At 44.2% G+C, this 12,680-nt stretch overlaps 1 protein-coding gene across 1 annotated transcript in view; it reads left to right on the top strand.

Moving 5' to 3' along the window:
• The first annotated feature begins 739 nt into the window (after positions 1-739).
• LOC131586564 (protein AHNAK2-like) overlaps positions 740-12,680 on the top strand; it is a 51,776-nt gene continuing 39,835 nt past the window's right edge. The window contains exon 1 of the mRNA XM_058853576.1: positions 740-1,199. The gene's annotated coding sequence lies outside the window, so the exon portion shown is untranslated. The remainder of the gene's footprint in view (positions 1,200-12,680) is intronic.

Raw genomic sequence — 12,680 nt, 5'->3', positions numbered from 1 at the left:
GCAAAGCAGCTGGAGCAATTACAGGACACTCCCAGGGCTGCTTATGTGTTGTTTGTATTTTGCACCCTCTCCCACCTCACCCCTGTTTGACAGAATGCAAACCTGCGGTCAGATGCGTCTGTGAAACACGGAAACCCGGGCTGAAATCTGTTGCTGTGACTTTTTAAAGCTTCAGGGAGGAGGAGTTAAAGGATCAGTGGAATTCCTGAGAGGGGGAGGAATCAGCTGTATTAGAAATTTCTTTCCTTTACATGGGGTGAAATAGAAACAGGTGAGAGGAGGGGCTGGGAATTTTCATAAATCCGTTTTTGCTGGCGTTAAGCAGCTTCCCTCAAGTGTAGAATATCAGGACACGGTGAACACAACTCCAAGCACTGGCACTCCCACCTTGCGAGCCACCATAGTGCTTGACTGGGTGGAAGGACTGTCAGCTCAGCATTCAGGGGGGCTTTCGGAAAGCATCAGACGGCTGACTAAAAGTGACAAGGAAAAAATAACTTAGAGAAGACACTGGGGCAGCCTTGAAGCCCGTTTGAACCGCGCTGCTGTGACAGGCGGGCAGACTGCATCCTGTGTGTGTGCACGCTTGCATGAGAATTTATTAGTACATACAACGCTAATTACCCAGTTATGTCCTGAAGCAAGGCTGGGAATGAATTTCAGGAAAAGAGATGTTTGTTTTGCGCGGGCGCCCACATCCCATATACTTTGAGTCCCGCGGAAATTGCCCCGCATCTCCACCCTGCGAGCGCCTGCAGCTGTAGGCAGCGAGCTGCGAGAGGACACGGAGCTCACAAAAACCCCTGTGCCCCCATTCCTCAGCGTCCCCCAGCATGGAAAGCCTGAGCAGCAGCAAGCCCAGGCTCTGTCCCCTGCTCCCGCCTCAGCTGAAGCCGTACAGCTGTTGCCCGAGCAGAGAAAGGGATTGGATTTCACAGGCTGTGTAATCTGCGACAGTGCTCTCTGCCTTGGGGATAGCAACGAGCCTCACCCAGGCTCAGCCATCCCCTTTCTGCCCGTCAGGAACGCCCCGCTCGACATAGAAGGAAAATTGTTTGCTGAATTTCTGCACAGCCCTCCTTCCAGTTGCTGGAGAGAGAGGGGGAGTGAGAAAGAGAGAGAGTTTAAGGCAGGCTCTGCACTGGTGTTCTGGGCTATTTCAACTTCAGGGCAACTTTAGAGAACTTCAGTTATTTTTGGTAAGTTTTTTTCTTAAAACCCAAACGTCTCTCTCTCTTTCTTTCTTTCTTTCTATGAAATCTCTGAAGCAGATTGCAAAAGTTTCCAGTAGATGATGGGCTTTAAAAAATGCAGAGATGTGGGCGTGAGCATTTTGCGTCCTTTGATACAGAAACCGGACTTTACAATTGTAAAGACATAATGTTGCCAGCTGCTGTACTTGATAAGTGAAACCTGGAGATGTTGTGTGTTAAATGACACAGTTAAATGATACTGGAAAAGTATGCCCAGAGCTTCAGCCAAGGTGCATCTCACCTGGTGTAAACCTTTGCCCCTTTCTTGTGTATGGGAAGAGGTGAGATCAGGGATGAACAATTGTGTTCACCCTGACAAAGTTTCTGACCCACGTTTTTACGCAGCGGGTTTCAAGCCTCTTAGCCTCCCAAAGCTCTCAGAGGGATATTGGTTCTTAGTGTATACACACCCCTCCATTCAGTAATCTCTATTCCACAACATGCATGTTGTTTTGCTTACTTCCTCTGTCTGTATACTTAATCCATCGGGACGATCTCAAAGATAGTGAAACTCTTTTGTAGTGCAAAGAGCCAATCCCAAATGTTGCAATGAATTGCAGGGTGCAAAGAGCAATTTTCTTACAGTGAGGTTGATTTCTGATGAATATGAGTTCTGTTATTTGTTCTTCCCCTAGATATGTTTTGGATTTTTCAGTATCTCTGCTCCTATAAGGGGAACACTATTTGTGTGAATATTATATCTCAATAGATACTATTTGCTATATAATATACTGACTTGGCATTAGGATCTCTGAATGTTTCTGGAATTTGAGACTATGATTAACCTTGAAGCATTCAAAAAGCAGATCCTTAATCTTGTCAGTAGAAGTTGGATCCTGGAAGTGCTCACTGCAAGGCAGCTGAGGCTAGTTCATAAAGTGATGGGAAATACACAGGGTAAAATTATTCTGTACACCTGTCTAGGTTCATCCATGTACCCTGATATCTTTCTGAACATGCGAATACAGATGGTCAGAAGTAGAATTGACGACTGTAACCACCTGCAGAGAAAATGAAAAGTCCGTTCTCTCAAGGCTGCGATAGAAAAGAGAGAAAACGTTACTTGTGTGAGAGAAAAGACCAAAAGTCATTGCTGAAACAAAAATAACCATTATTCTTTATCATTTATGTCACAAAAAACACAGAAGGTTGGAAGATGACATGTAAGAGACACAGTACTTAGCTTATGATCACCTGTTGCATGTGTGAGGGAAAAGGTCTTAGTGTTGCCTCACTCTTTATTTTACTATAATAATGAAGAAAAACTACATGAAATTTTGCAGATCTAAGCAAATCAGAAGTAAAACAGCTTACAACAGCCAATTTACTTCCTAAGTCTATCCTTACACAAGTCAAAAATCCAGCATAAAAAAGTCTCAGATGTTTAACAGTACAGGAAAACCTATAACATCCCAGGATTTATTGGTTTTTATTAGCTATGTTTAAAAATGATAAGTGTGACTGGAACTTTTAATTGCAGAAAGTCTGTAACAATGGAGTTAACAATAACTCTTCAGCAATAAACTGAAAACTATAAATCTGCGCCAGGCGCTCTGTGGTGCTGACATGCTCCATGATGGCTGTAGCTTTTCTGCTCAAGCATGTAGATTTGTTAGCTAAAACTGCATTTTACTATCTTTGGTGTGGCACTCTCGTAAAGTAAACTCTACTATTAGATTATGAGGCTTGTGTAAATCTCTGACTGAAGTCAGTTTGACTCTAGTCAGTGCTCATAAGCAATCCATCGGGGATGGCTGCCTTCCAACCTCCTCTGCAGCGGGTGTTAATGTCTTTTCAGTCGGATGGGGCAGCGGTAACTTCTGGCAGTGGCTCGCCAGGGGTTTGGAGATGGCACGTATTCCCTGCTTTTAATTGTCTTGGACGCTCAATCTGTATTCACTAAACTATGAGGTCAACGTGCCTCTATTCGCTTTTGGCTGTACTTGAAGCTCATCACTGAAACAAAATCCAGCAGTCTGCAGTGCATGGTTATTGGGAATAGCTGCAATCTGAGTTAACCTCCTGTTGACTTCAGGGGGTTCAGTGCCCTGTGCTTGGACACACCTTTCTCCAGGAAGCCACACTGTGAACTTCACAGGCAGTTCACTTAACGTGGTCCCTGTGAGTGGAGGGAGCATCAGGCTCTTACTGAGATGTCATACCTTACATGAAGCCACAGGAGTGTGTATTTGAAGGTTTGAACCTCCAAATGTACTCAGAGCTTTGGGCTGTTTTTATTCTTCAAGTTTTCTACTTGGGAAAAGAAGTAAGTTCATCCTATGCAAGTGCAGAACACTAAGAGATTACAATAAGGTTTTTTCCAGGATTCCTCACATTCAGAGACCTAAATAACCAGCATATAAGGCAGTGTATTTGAAAGATGTGAAAGCTTATAATTTGAGTAAATATTTAAGTAAATAGAGTCAATCTATTTTTTTATATCTAACTATTTTTGTGTTCCATAATGTCGCTTACGCTTGGAAACAGCAAAATATGCCCTGAAAAAAAAAAAAACCAACAAAACAGGATTTCCTCCTCTGAGGAAACATCTCACTGTGTTTGTGGGCTCTGTATTGCAGGTACAATCTGAAGCAGTAAGGCTGAGAAAAGCCTCACCATTAACCTTGCTCGGAGCGAGGAGGGGAGCTGGCCCTCTGCACCGGCACAGGCAGACCCAGCAAGGGCAAGCACTTGCTCTCAGGCAGTTTGCCATGTCCCTGACCCCCTGTGCACCAACAAACTGTTTTCCTGACAACCCCAGCTAACAACTGCTGCCTTGTCTGCTTCCCTTATGTGTAACTTCCAGTCTGCCCAGCAGGCTTTTCCCTCCACAGCCAAGTGGTGGAGCAGCGCTGAGCGATGGAGGGGATTCAGCTCCCGCTGGAGCTAAGATTAAACTTGACCAGAACTGGTTTGCCTTTTCTCCACATGCTGCAGGAATCGAGGCAATGTCCTTGTGGCAGAGGACATTTGGATGACCCACAGCTGTGCCTAACCCCAGTATGGGAGGGTTATGCTCCAAGGCAAATTTGCTAAATCCACGTGTTTGCTCTGGATTTCAGAGTCGAGGCTGGAATTCATTATTTCAAATTGGAAAACAAAACCTCAGGCTAGGAGTGGACCTTTCACGTACTAAATACTTCCTACCAACATGTTTAACTCCTGAAATGGGACTATAGGTAGCCAAATATCTGAAAGTAACTGCTGACTTATTGCAGAGAATAAGGCTGCAGTTTTCTGTCAAAGAAGGGAATGACCAAATGTGTAGTCCAGAGGGACTGAAACAAGTTGAAATATGTTAAGGGTGCTATGGCATGTAAGTAATAAATAGGCCAGGATAATTGGTAGAGGACCCATCAGTAAGGGACGGCAGCTCTGCAAGGGAGAGTCCCAGGCCACGGTAACAGCCCAAATCCCAGCAAAATTCCATGGGGCAGGAATGTAAGTGCCTGAAGAAGAGCAGGCACCAAGTCCACTTCATCTGCCTAATAAAGATAGCAGTGTCTTCAGGGTGCAGAATTATCTGTTTTTCAGAAACACAAACAAGGAGATAAGGTTTATATGATTTCCAAGCTCACTGATAAATGCTGGAGACTCCAAAGCCACAGTAACTGCTCTTCACTGCTCGGCAAATGTTATTTCTTCTCTGTAGTTAAGAGAACAAACACTACTTGATTTCGATAGCAGTGGTCTGTGCCTCGCTTTTATAGAGTCAGAGGAGCAGCTCTTATCCACGCAGCCCTCTGATTTTAAATACCTTTTACCTGCCCACTGACCTCCCAGCTCTCTCCCCTTGAACAGTGGTGTGTTTGCAGCCTCAGCCAGCCAGCACTGAAAAACAAAGGTTTCGAGCTGCACATACTTCTTCCCATCTCCACAAGTCCTAGCTAAATAAACTAATAAACTGTTACAGATATTAAATATTCCAGCCTAAAGTGCATCCTGAAAGCTCACATATTTTATTAGTCCAGTCATTCCCACTCTTCCTAGGATTCCCATACTCCATACCAGCCATAGGGGGCAAATGTCATCAGGTTTCCACAGGTCCTCTCTTCATTTACTTGCTGTGTGGTTTGCTCCAGCTCCTGGACCTTTGACTCTCAGCCAGGCACACTGCTCTACTTTTCCCTCAAGTAAACATATGCAGGAGCTTTTCTTTCCCTTGCCTCTCACCACTCTTTTTAATCCAAAGAATTTGCCTTAGCACTATTACTTGGAGGAGCAAATTGCAAAATGGGAATTTTAGCCATAGAAACTCCAGGACATAGAAGAAACTCAAAGGGCATGCATGCAGGAGCAAAAATTATTAAAGTTAGCAAATAGGATAGTAACTTTTCCACACAGCAGGAATGGCTTTAACTGATGCTTGCATTGTATTCTGAAGGGGAAAAATGGCTCAGTGGGACTAGGCATCGTTATCTTGAAAATTAGTTAGAGATCAGCTTTTGGTGAACCTCAAAGAAGTTAGTAGCTCTCCCTCAGATCAAAAGATCAGATAAGAATACAAAAGATTGGGGTTTTGGTTTTTTTTAATTTGATTGAAAACTGAGCATGGCCGTATCAGGCCAAAGGTTGGACTTCATGATCTTGGAGGTCTTTTCTACATTTAAAGATTCTGTGATTCTGTGTGTGTGAGCTTGTTGGAAGGTCTATAAGATGAAGATCTGTGAAACTATCATGAGAAAGTTGGTGGTTTCAATTGCTGATGTTTCCTGATATGAGCTGAGCTTCCCCTGTTCCTGCTTCTAAAATCAGCTGAAAGCAAATAATTTACAAGAACACAAAAATGTCATTAAACATTCCCCAAATATTTTCATATATGTCAGAGCTGATCTGATTTATGCTTCAGTGAAAGGTTGCATTGATTTTTATATGAACTGTGTCCTCACACTCCTTAAGGCTGACTTTTTCACATAATGGGCTTGATTATGAGAAAAAAAATTGTTTGCAGAATGAATAGCTTAGCCAACTCAGTGTCTAAAGAGTGAGTAAGAGCCCAGTTTGGAGGAAAACTGAGCATTTTCACACGAGAATGACTGCATGGAGGTTCATGGTGATGCCATCTTGCTACTCAAGCTTCCCACAAAGAGTGGTGGGTAATATATTCATAGGCTTTGCTATCAGTGCCCTTTTTGGGTGGCATGTCTCAGACTAGAAAATGATTGACTATGTAAGTGGTGTAAAACAGACTTTTCATACACAGGTATTTATGAGGGGACATTCCAGTGATCAACAGAGCTGGATGGAGGCAGGGCCCCCACAGATCTTCTATGAAAGGAATAAATTTAGTAATGACACTGTGATCTTACATCTGTATTTGGATTATATGTTCACAGTGGATTTAACCACTGCTTCAGTCAGTCTAAAAGCAATCTGTGAATTAAAGGGTTTGGATAGAGATAGCAGGAGAAATCATGTTTTTCTTCTTAAAATTATCCTTCCACAGAGATTAAAAAGAAGCTTTTGGATAACTGTACTGGGTTATGCCAGGAAAGCTCATCATAGGGATTAGTGCATTAAGTACATAATTATAATGTATACATTGCATGCTTCACCAACCAAATATATAAACCTTATTTAGTCTAAATAAACCTTAAAGCCCAGAGAATAAGCCTAGCACTTTCAGATAAGCTCAAGCATGAATGTAATCTCTCCTTAATATACCAGCTTTTTTCTTAGAAAGAAAACAGTGTGCTCAGTGCATGTGACAACAAATCATCCCTGGGTCTCATGGTGAGGAGATCAGAGCAGCCATCAGAAGTCCCTGAGGAGCCGAAGCAAACTGTCCACAGCAACATTTTCCTGGGAGCTCTGCCCAGTGTTTCCTCTTCTCTCCCTTTCTCACTTTGTCTGCTTTCCTGCCATGGATAAACAGCCCCAGTCCTGCAGAACTGCTCACATCCCAGCTGTGTGGCCAGCCCCAGGCCATGGGACCCCTCCCAGAGACCTGGATCATCATTTTCCTTCTGCTGCTGCTGAGCACAGCAGGACTAGGAGTGTGGAGGGTGTGTGGGTGCCTGAGGTATCCCTGTTCAGAAGTCAGGCTGCTGAGAGGGTATTGGAAAGTACAGCACCCCAGACTGGCAGGATCTCAGCAGCACTAGGTAGGGAGAACCTGGCAGCAGAAATGTTATTTGGAGGGCAGCAGTGTTATGTCATTCTGGGGCTATCATGAACAGGTATATGTCTCAGCAGCATTTACTGCACATCAGTAAATTATGTCCTAGTCAACCTATGGACTCCAGGTCACACAAATTCAGAACTCTTGATTAGGAAAATGCTGCAGTCCCTCTCTGTCAGAACCATGGCTTTTCCAGGAGAGCAGTGCCTGGTGCAGTGGCAGGGAGGGCTGTGGCAGATGGCAGAGCAGAAGGGTGGTGGTTCTGCAGGTTGGGTGTTTGCAGGCAGACAAACAGCACAATGCTAGCAGGAGCATTCGCGGCACTTGGCACCGCAGGTGCTCTGGAACAGAGAGTGTGAAGCACCTGAGTCAGATTAACCTGTTGGATGTGGACCATAGTTGATGGCGTGGCTTGGGTAGGAAAACCTGTGGAAAAAAGTCTGATTTCTTATTTTCAGTTTATAGAGCCTTTTTTCCCAAAGAAAAGTTTAAGTTCATAAGCACCCATGAAGGGAGATTGTGACAGGCCCACCTTGAAGTCCTTTGCAGGTGGTACCTCTGGGATCAGTCTGCTTGGCACAAGCAGTGTTGAGGGAAAATTCTTTGGCAGAAAGACAGGGATGAGAGCAGAGGAGCCAGCAGCACAGTCCCCTACCACACACAGCCTGCTGCTGCAGCAAGGCTGCCCAAAGGTGCCTGCAAACCCTTGGGATGCAGTGGTGGAGTCAAAGACTACCCCGGAGCAGGGACAGAAGCCAATGGCATTTAAAGAAAACCAGTGATTTTGGATTATCTTTCAAGCAGCCAGCAGGGCCACACACAGACACATCCAGCCACAGGCCAGTGAAAACCAGTGTGGGTGAGACAACCTCATGCAGCAAAATCCCGTCCTTGCCCATGTGGGCAACCACAGTCTTTTCCAGCCCAGGGGAAACACCTTGTAGGAGTTGTATCAGACGCTGGTGCCACAGAGCTGTGTTGCACATCAGCAACAAGACACACTGCCATGTGTTTGGGGTGTTTCTGCTGACTACTGCCCCCATCATTCTCAGATGTGCTTCATTAATTTATTTGCCCTCCTGTGTGTCTGGAGCTTATTGCTGGTTCACATTGAGTCCCTGCCCTGCTCTGAAAGATGGGGATTGGAGTCAGCAGATCCCTGGTGTTTGATAGGGAAGCGTTCCTTTTGCAATGATCCCCCAAGTTGTGACATGCACTGAAAACTGGTCCTCTGCCAGCAGCCCTCTGCAGGGAGCTGCAGCTGAGCTCAGGTGCTGCTTGAACACCTCTCCACTATCACACTGCTACATCATGGCCTGGGCTGACAAAGTCTGGGCCCCATGACAGCACACACAGATACAGCCCATGGGCCTGGGGCTTTTTATTGGCACCAGAGCCAAGGGAGGGCAAAAGAACTATAAAAGACCATTATGAATATTTCCCCTCCCCACAAATCCTCCTCTTTCAAATGCCCAGTAAGGGATGTAGAGCAAGGGAAAACCATCATCCTCTAATCCAAAACAGGAGCTGGCTGTCATACCAGCACAAACAGACCACGCCAACTCCTCCACTAACTCTGCTCTTGTGAGGAGACAGAGATGGACTATGATAAGGTTTTGGCTCTCAGACACACTTGGAACCATGGGGAAGGCCAGGCAGAGCCTGTGCATTCAGGGGAAGGGAGCTGGGACTTGCTAAATCAGCACTGACAGATTGCAGCAAGGAGCAATGTCCTTGACCTGGCTGCAATAGCTCTGAGGAGCAGGAGTGAGAGCTTGCAGACACCAATGTCTCTGGCAGGAGCACAGGCTCAAGTCTGTAAAACTGACTATTGTTGCACAAAAATGGCACAACCCAGCCATGTTTGTCAAGACCTGTTCTTGTCATTTATTGCTGCTGCAGTCGGAGGGCAAGTTAAGGTCCCCACTGTGTTAAGTGATATACAGTCTCCTGCCCAGGTGTGCCTCAGAGAAGGTTTGTGTCAAGCAAGTAGAACAAATTGGAGGTGACAGTTATGAGGAAATACCAAAAACAGTTCTACAGAGAAAGAAGGAAGGCTTTTTTGGGCTGCATTTTTGTCTGTTTCAGTGTCTAGAAGATCTCAGAAAATGTCAATCGTAACAAAGCCCTGTTGGCTGGAGCAAAGCTGTGGATGCAGTTATCCATCATGTGGGCTCATGCAGAGTGCTTATGGTGGAGGCACCTGATACAAGAGCATCTAAGAAGACCATGAGCTCTTTGACCTTGCCTTGTGTGGGATCTCCAGATGCTATTCTGCAGAGGAGTGGGAGGCTGCTGCTCTCTGACAGGAGACCTGAATGCAAAATCTGGAGGGCATTTGTTTTCCCATGAAGAGAAATGAGGGAGTTTAATGTTTTAGGCAACCTGCAGCTGCTAGACTTTCTGTTCCCACTCTCGTGCCCCTTGAGTATTTGGGTAAGAGGAGAATAAAACAGGAAATGCTGCATTTCTTTTTAACTTCTGTCCAGTTCCCCTGAAGTACCTTCAATAGGCAGAACAGCATATTGGAAGTGGAGTTACAGCACCAGCAGCACAATACCTACCATCCCAGCTGGATTTGTATGATGACAAGTAGGAAAAATGAAATGGCATTCACCTTGAGGGTGAGAAAACAGGCAAGTGAGAATGTGTTTAACTGCTCAGAGACATGGACTTACCTTGGGTTGACAGCAGGAAGGATATTTTGCTGACAGGACATGACGTATTTGATGGAAATGAGATTTACATTGCTTTTGGAAAATATATGAACATGGCCTACCACACAGACAATATAGATAGCTTAATGAGCAAATTTTAAATATTTGGGCATTCTGTTCACAAAATAAAGTGATGGGAAATTAACATTATTTAGCTATCAGTCTTTTGGCAGACCCAAGTGGGTTCAATGAAAGAAACATCCTGACAGACTTTCCTACCTTTCAACAAAATAAAAATAGATAAGAACAGTTTAATAGGTAAAACAAAATCCACACACAAAAGCAAAGTGAAACAGGGAATTAATTGGCAGGCAGGTTTTCAGCCATCCCCAGGAAATCAGGACTCCATCACAGGCACTGGGGAAGACAAATGCCATGACTCTGAATGTGTCCTACCCCTCCTTCTTCTTCTCCCAGCTTTATATACTGAGCAGATGCCATATGGTCTGGGATATCCTTTGGGTCAGTTGGGGTCAGCTGTCCCAGCTGTGTCACCTCCCAGTTCCTTTTGCACCCCAACTCTGCTCAATGGTGGGGTTGCTGTGAGGAGCAGAAAAAGCCTTGACTCTGTGGAAGCACTGCTCAGCAATAACAAAAACATCCCTGAATTATCAACACTGTTTCCAGCACAAATCCAAAACACAGCCCCATACCAGCTACTATGAAAAAAAATTAACTCTGCCTCAGCCAAAACCATCACAGTTACAAAAACTGTGGTTTTGTAATTAGTGGTTCTTTGCAAAGTCATGAAATATATACATGTATACATGATGCATATCTATATAAAAGTAGTATGTGCTTAAATGAGTTTTGCACTGATAGGCTTCTTGGCAAAGAAATCACTTTTAGTTGTCCATTAGGGCTGGATTCAATAGAAATGTTGGCTGACTTTACTGCAAGCCTTGGAAACCACTGGAGTATTCAAGGCTTAGGCAGTCAGATGCCTGCTTTAATTTCTATTGACAAAGGAAAAGGAGGGATGAGTAAATGTAAAACATTTCCTTCCAGCATTGAGCTAAGAGAGGCAGCATGGTGCAGAGAGGAGGTGGAATCCAGGACATCTGGGTTGTATTTATTGCTGGCTCTCCTGCCAACTTGCTTTGTGACTTTGAGCAAGTAATTTTTTTCACTTCGCTATCTTATTTCCTGCAGCATGGGGAGAGCTCACCTAATTTCACATGGTGCTTTGGGCAGGTGGAGGGACTTCCTTGGTGACCATGACCAAGATGCTGCAGTTGCCAAGCTGGCAGATTGGTGTGCCAGGCAGCACTGTCTGGGTGATAGATGGTGCAAGGGGTAGCTGTGCCTTTTGAGAGCCCAAACAGAAAGAAGTTCATCAAGTAGCACCATGCCTGCATAAACATGTGTCCATGAGTACCAGTAACCAGTGCCTCCTACATCACAAAGTAATTTGGAGCTGAAGTTGTGTTGGCAACCTCTACCTATAATCTCCTATTTCATTTTCTACAGTACTCCCAGAGATGAGCAATTGCTTTGGGGCTGAATCACAGAGAATGAGGTGGCTAGTTTGAAATGGTCTCTATTTGTGTTTCCTGGACCCAAAGCTGTTTTCAGGTTCACAGTGTGGAGGAAAGAAGCCTGGCAGCTTCTTTTTATTTTCTTTTTCGTAAGATGCATTTTCTGCCAAATGTGAAGAACTGAAAAAGCATGTGAAAGCCAAGAGAGAGTCATATATGGCACTCTGCATGCCACCATGTCTGTAGTCCAGCACTGATACTCAGGCTATTGCTGGAAAATTTCTGCCTATCTTTTATTTGTCTTTGTTTCTCACTTTATACAACACTGATGTCGTAGTGCTACTTGCTGTATCCACCAATGGCTAATCTACAAAATGCTTGCATTTTTTTCTCGAAGCATTTACTGTTACAAGGTCAGAGGTGTGATTGCTGTGAGCAGTGATGTGTGCTCTGCTGGATTTTGGAAGATGAAATCAAAGCTGACCTCAGCCCATATCACGGACTGAATTACAAGATGAATGCAATGTAACATACCATGTATCATTTTCAATGAGGCCAAGTGATGTCTTGCTTGAGGAGGCACAGAATGAAATATCAGTACTTCAGGATTTGATCCTGTGGCATTAGATGATCAGCAGGTATCACGTAAGTCCTACTGATTTTTGTAAGCTTCCATTTATGGCTGTGTCCTGATGATCCTACTGGTGGATCAAGATGCCGTTCATGAAACCTTTTGGAAGTACCTGGAACACGAGAGCTTGGGAAGACTTATCTCTCCACAAAGTTGTACATGAACTCAAGATGCTGTTGAGTATCATAAAGATGATGGAAGAACTTGTCAGGAATAGTGATAATAATGTGCTTTTATGCACTGTACAAATCTGAGAATAAAGATGCAATATTTAAGTCTAGAGACAGGGTAGTTAAAATCAATAGAAAACATGATGGAGACTGATCTGATCTATACACTCTACTATAATATTCCCCTTTATTTTTTTTAGCCTCTGAAGGAGAAAGGTTATTAAGAATAACAGGGTAATAAGAGTACAAATTTTGCCTGACATACTGTAGCTTTGTTGTGAGCTGTCCTGGTTTAGGTGTCACTTCAACA

The sequence above is a fragment of the Poecile atricapillus genome, chromosome 1 (assembly GCF_030490865.1).
Source record: "Poecile atricapillus isolate bPoeAtr1 chromosome 1, bPoeAtr1.hap1, whole genome shotgun sequence".
In the NCBI taxonomy this organism is placed as follows: Eukaryota; Metazoa; Chordata; class Aves; order Passeriformes; family Paridae; genus Poecile; species Poecile atricapillus.
The sequence above is the reverse complement of the archived record's forward strand: the minus strand, read 5'-3'. Positions and strand labels throughout refer to the sequence as shown.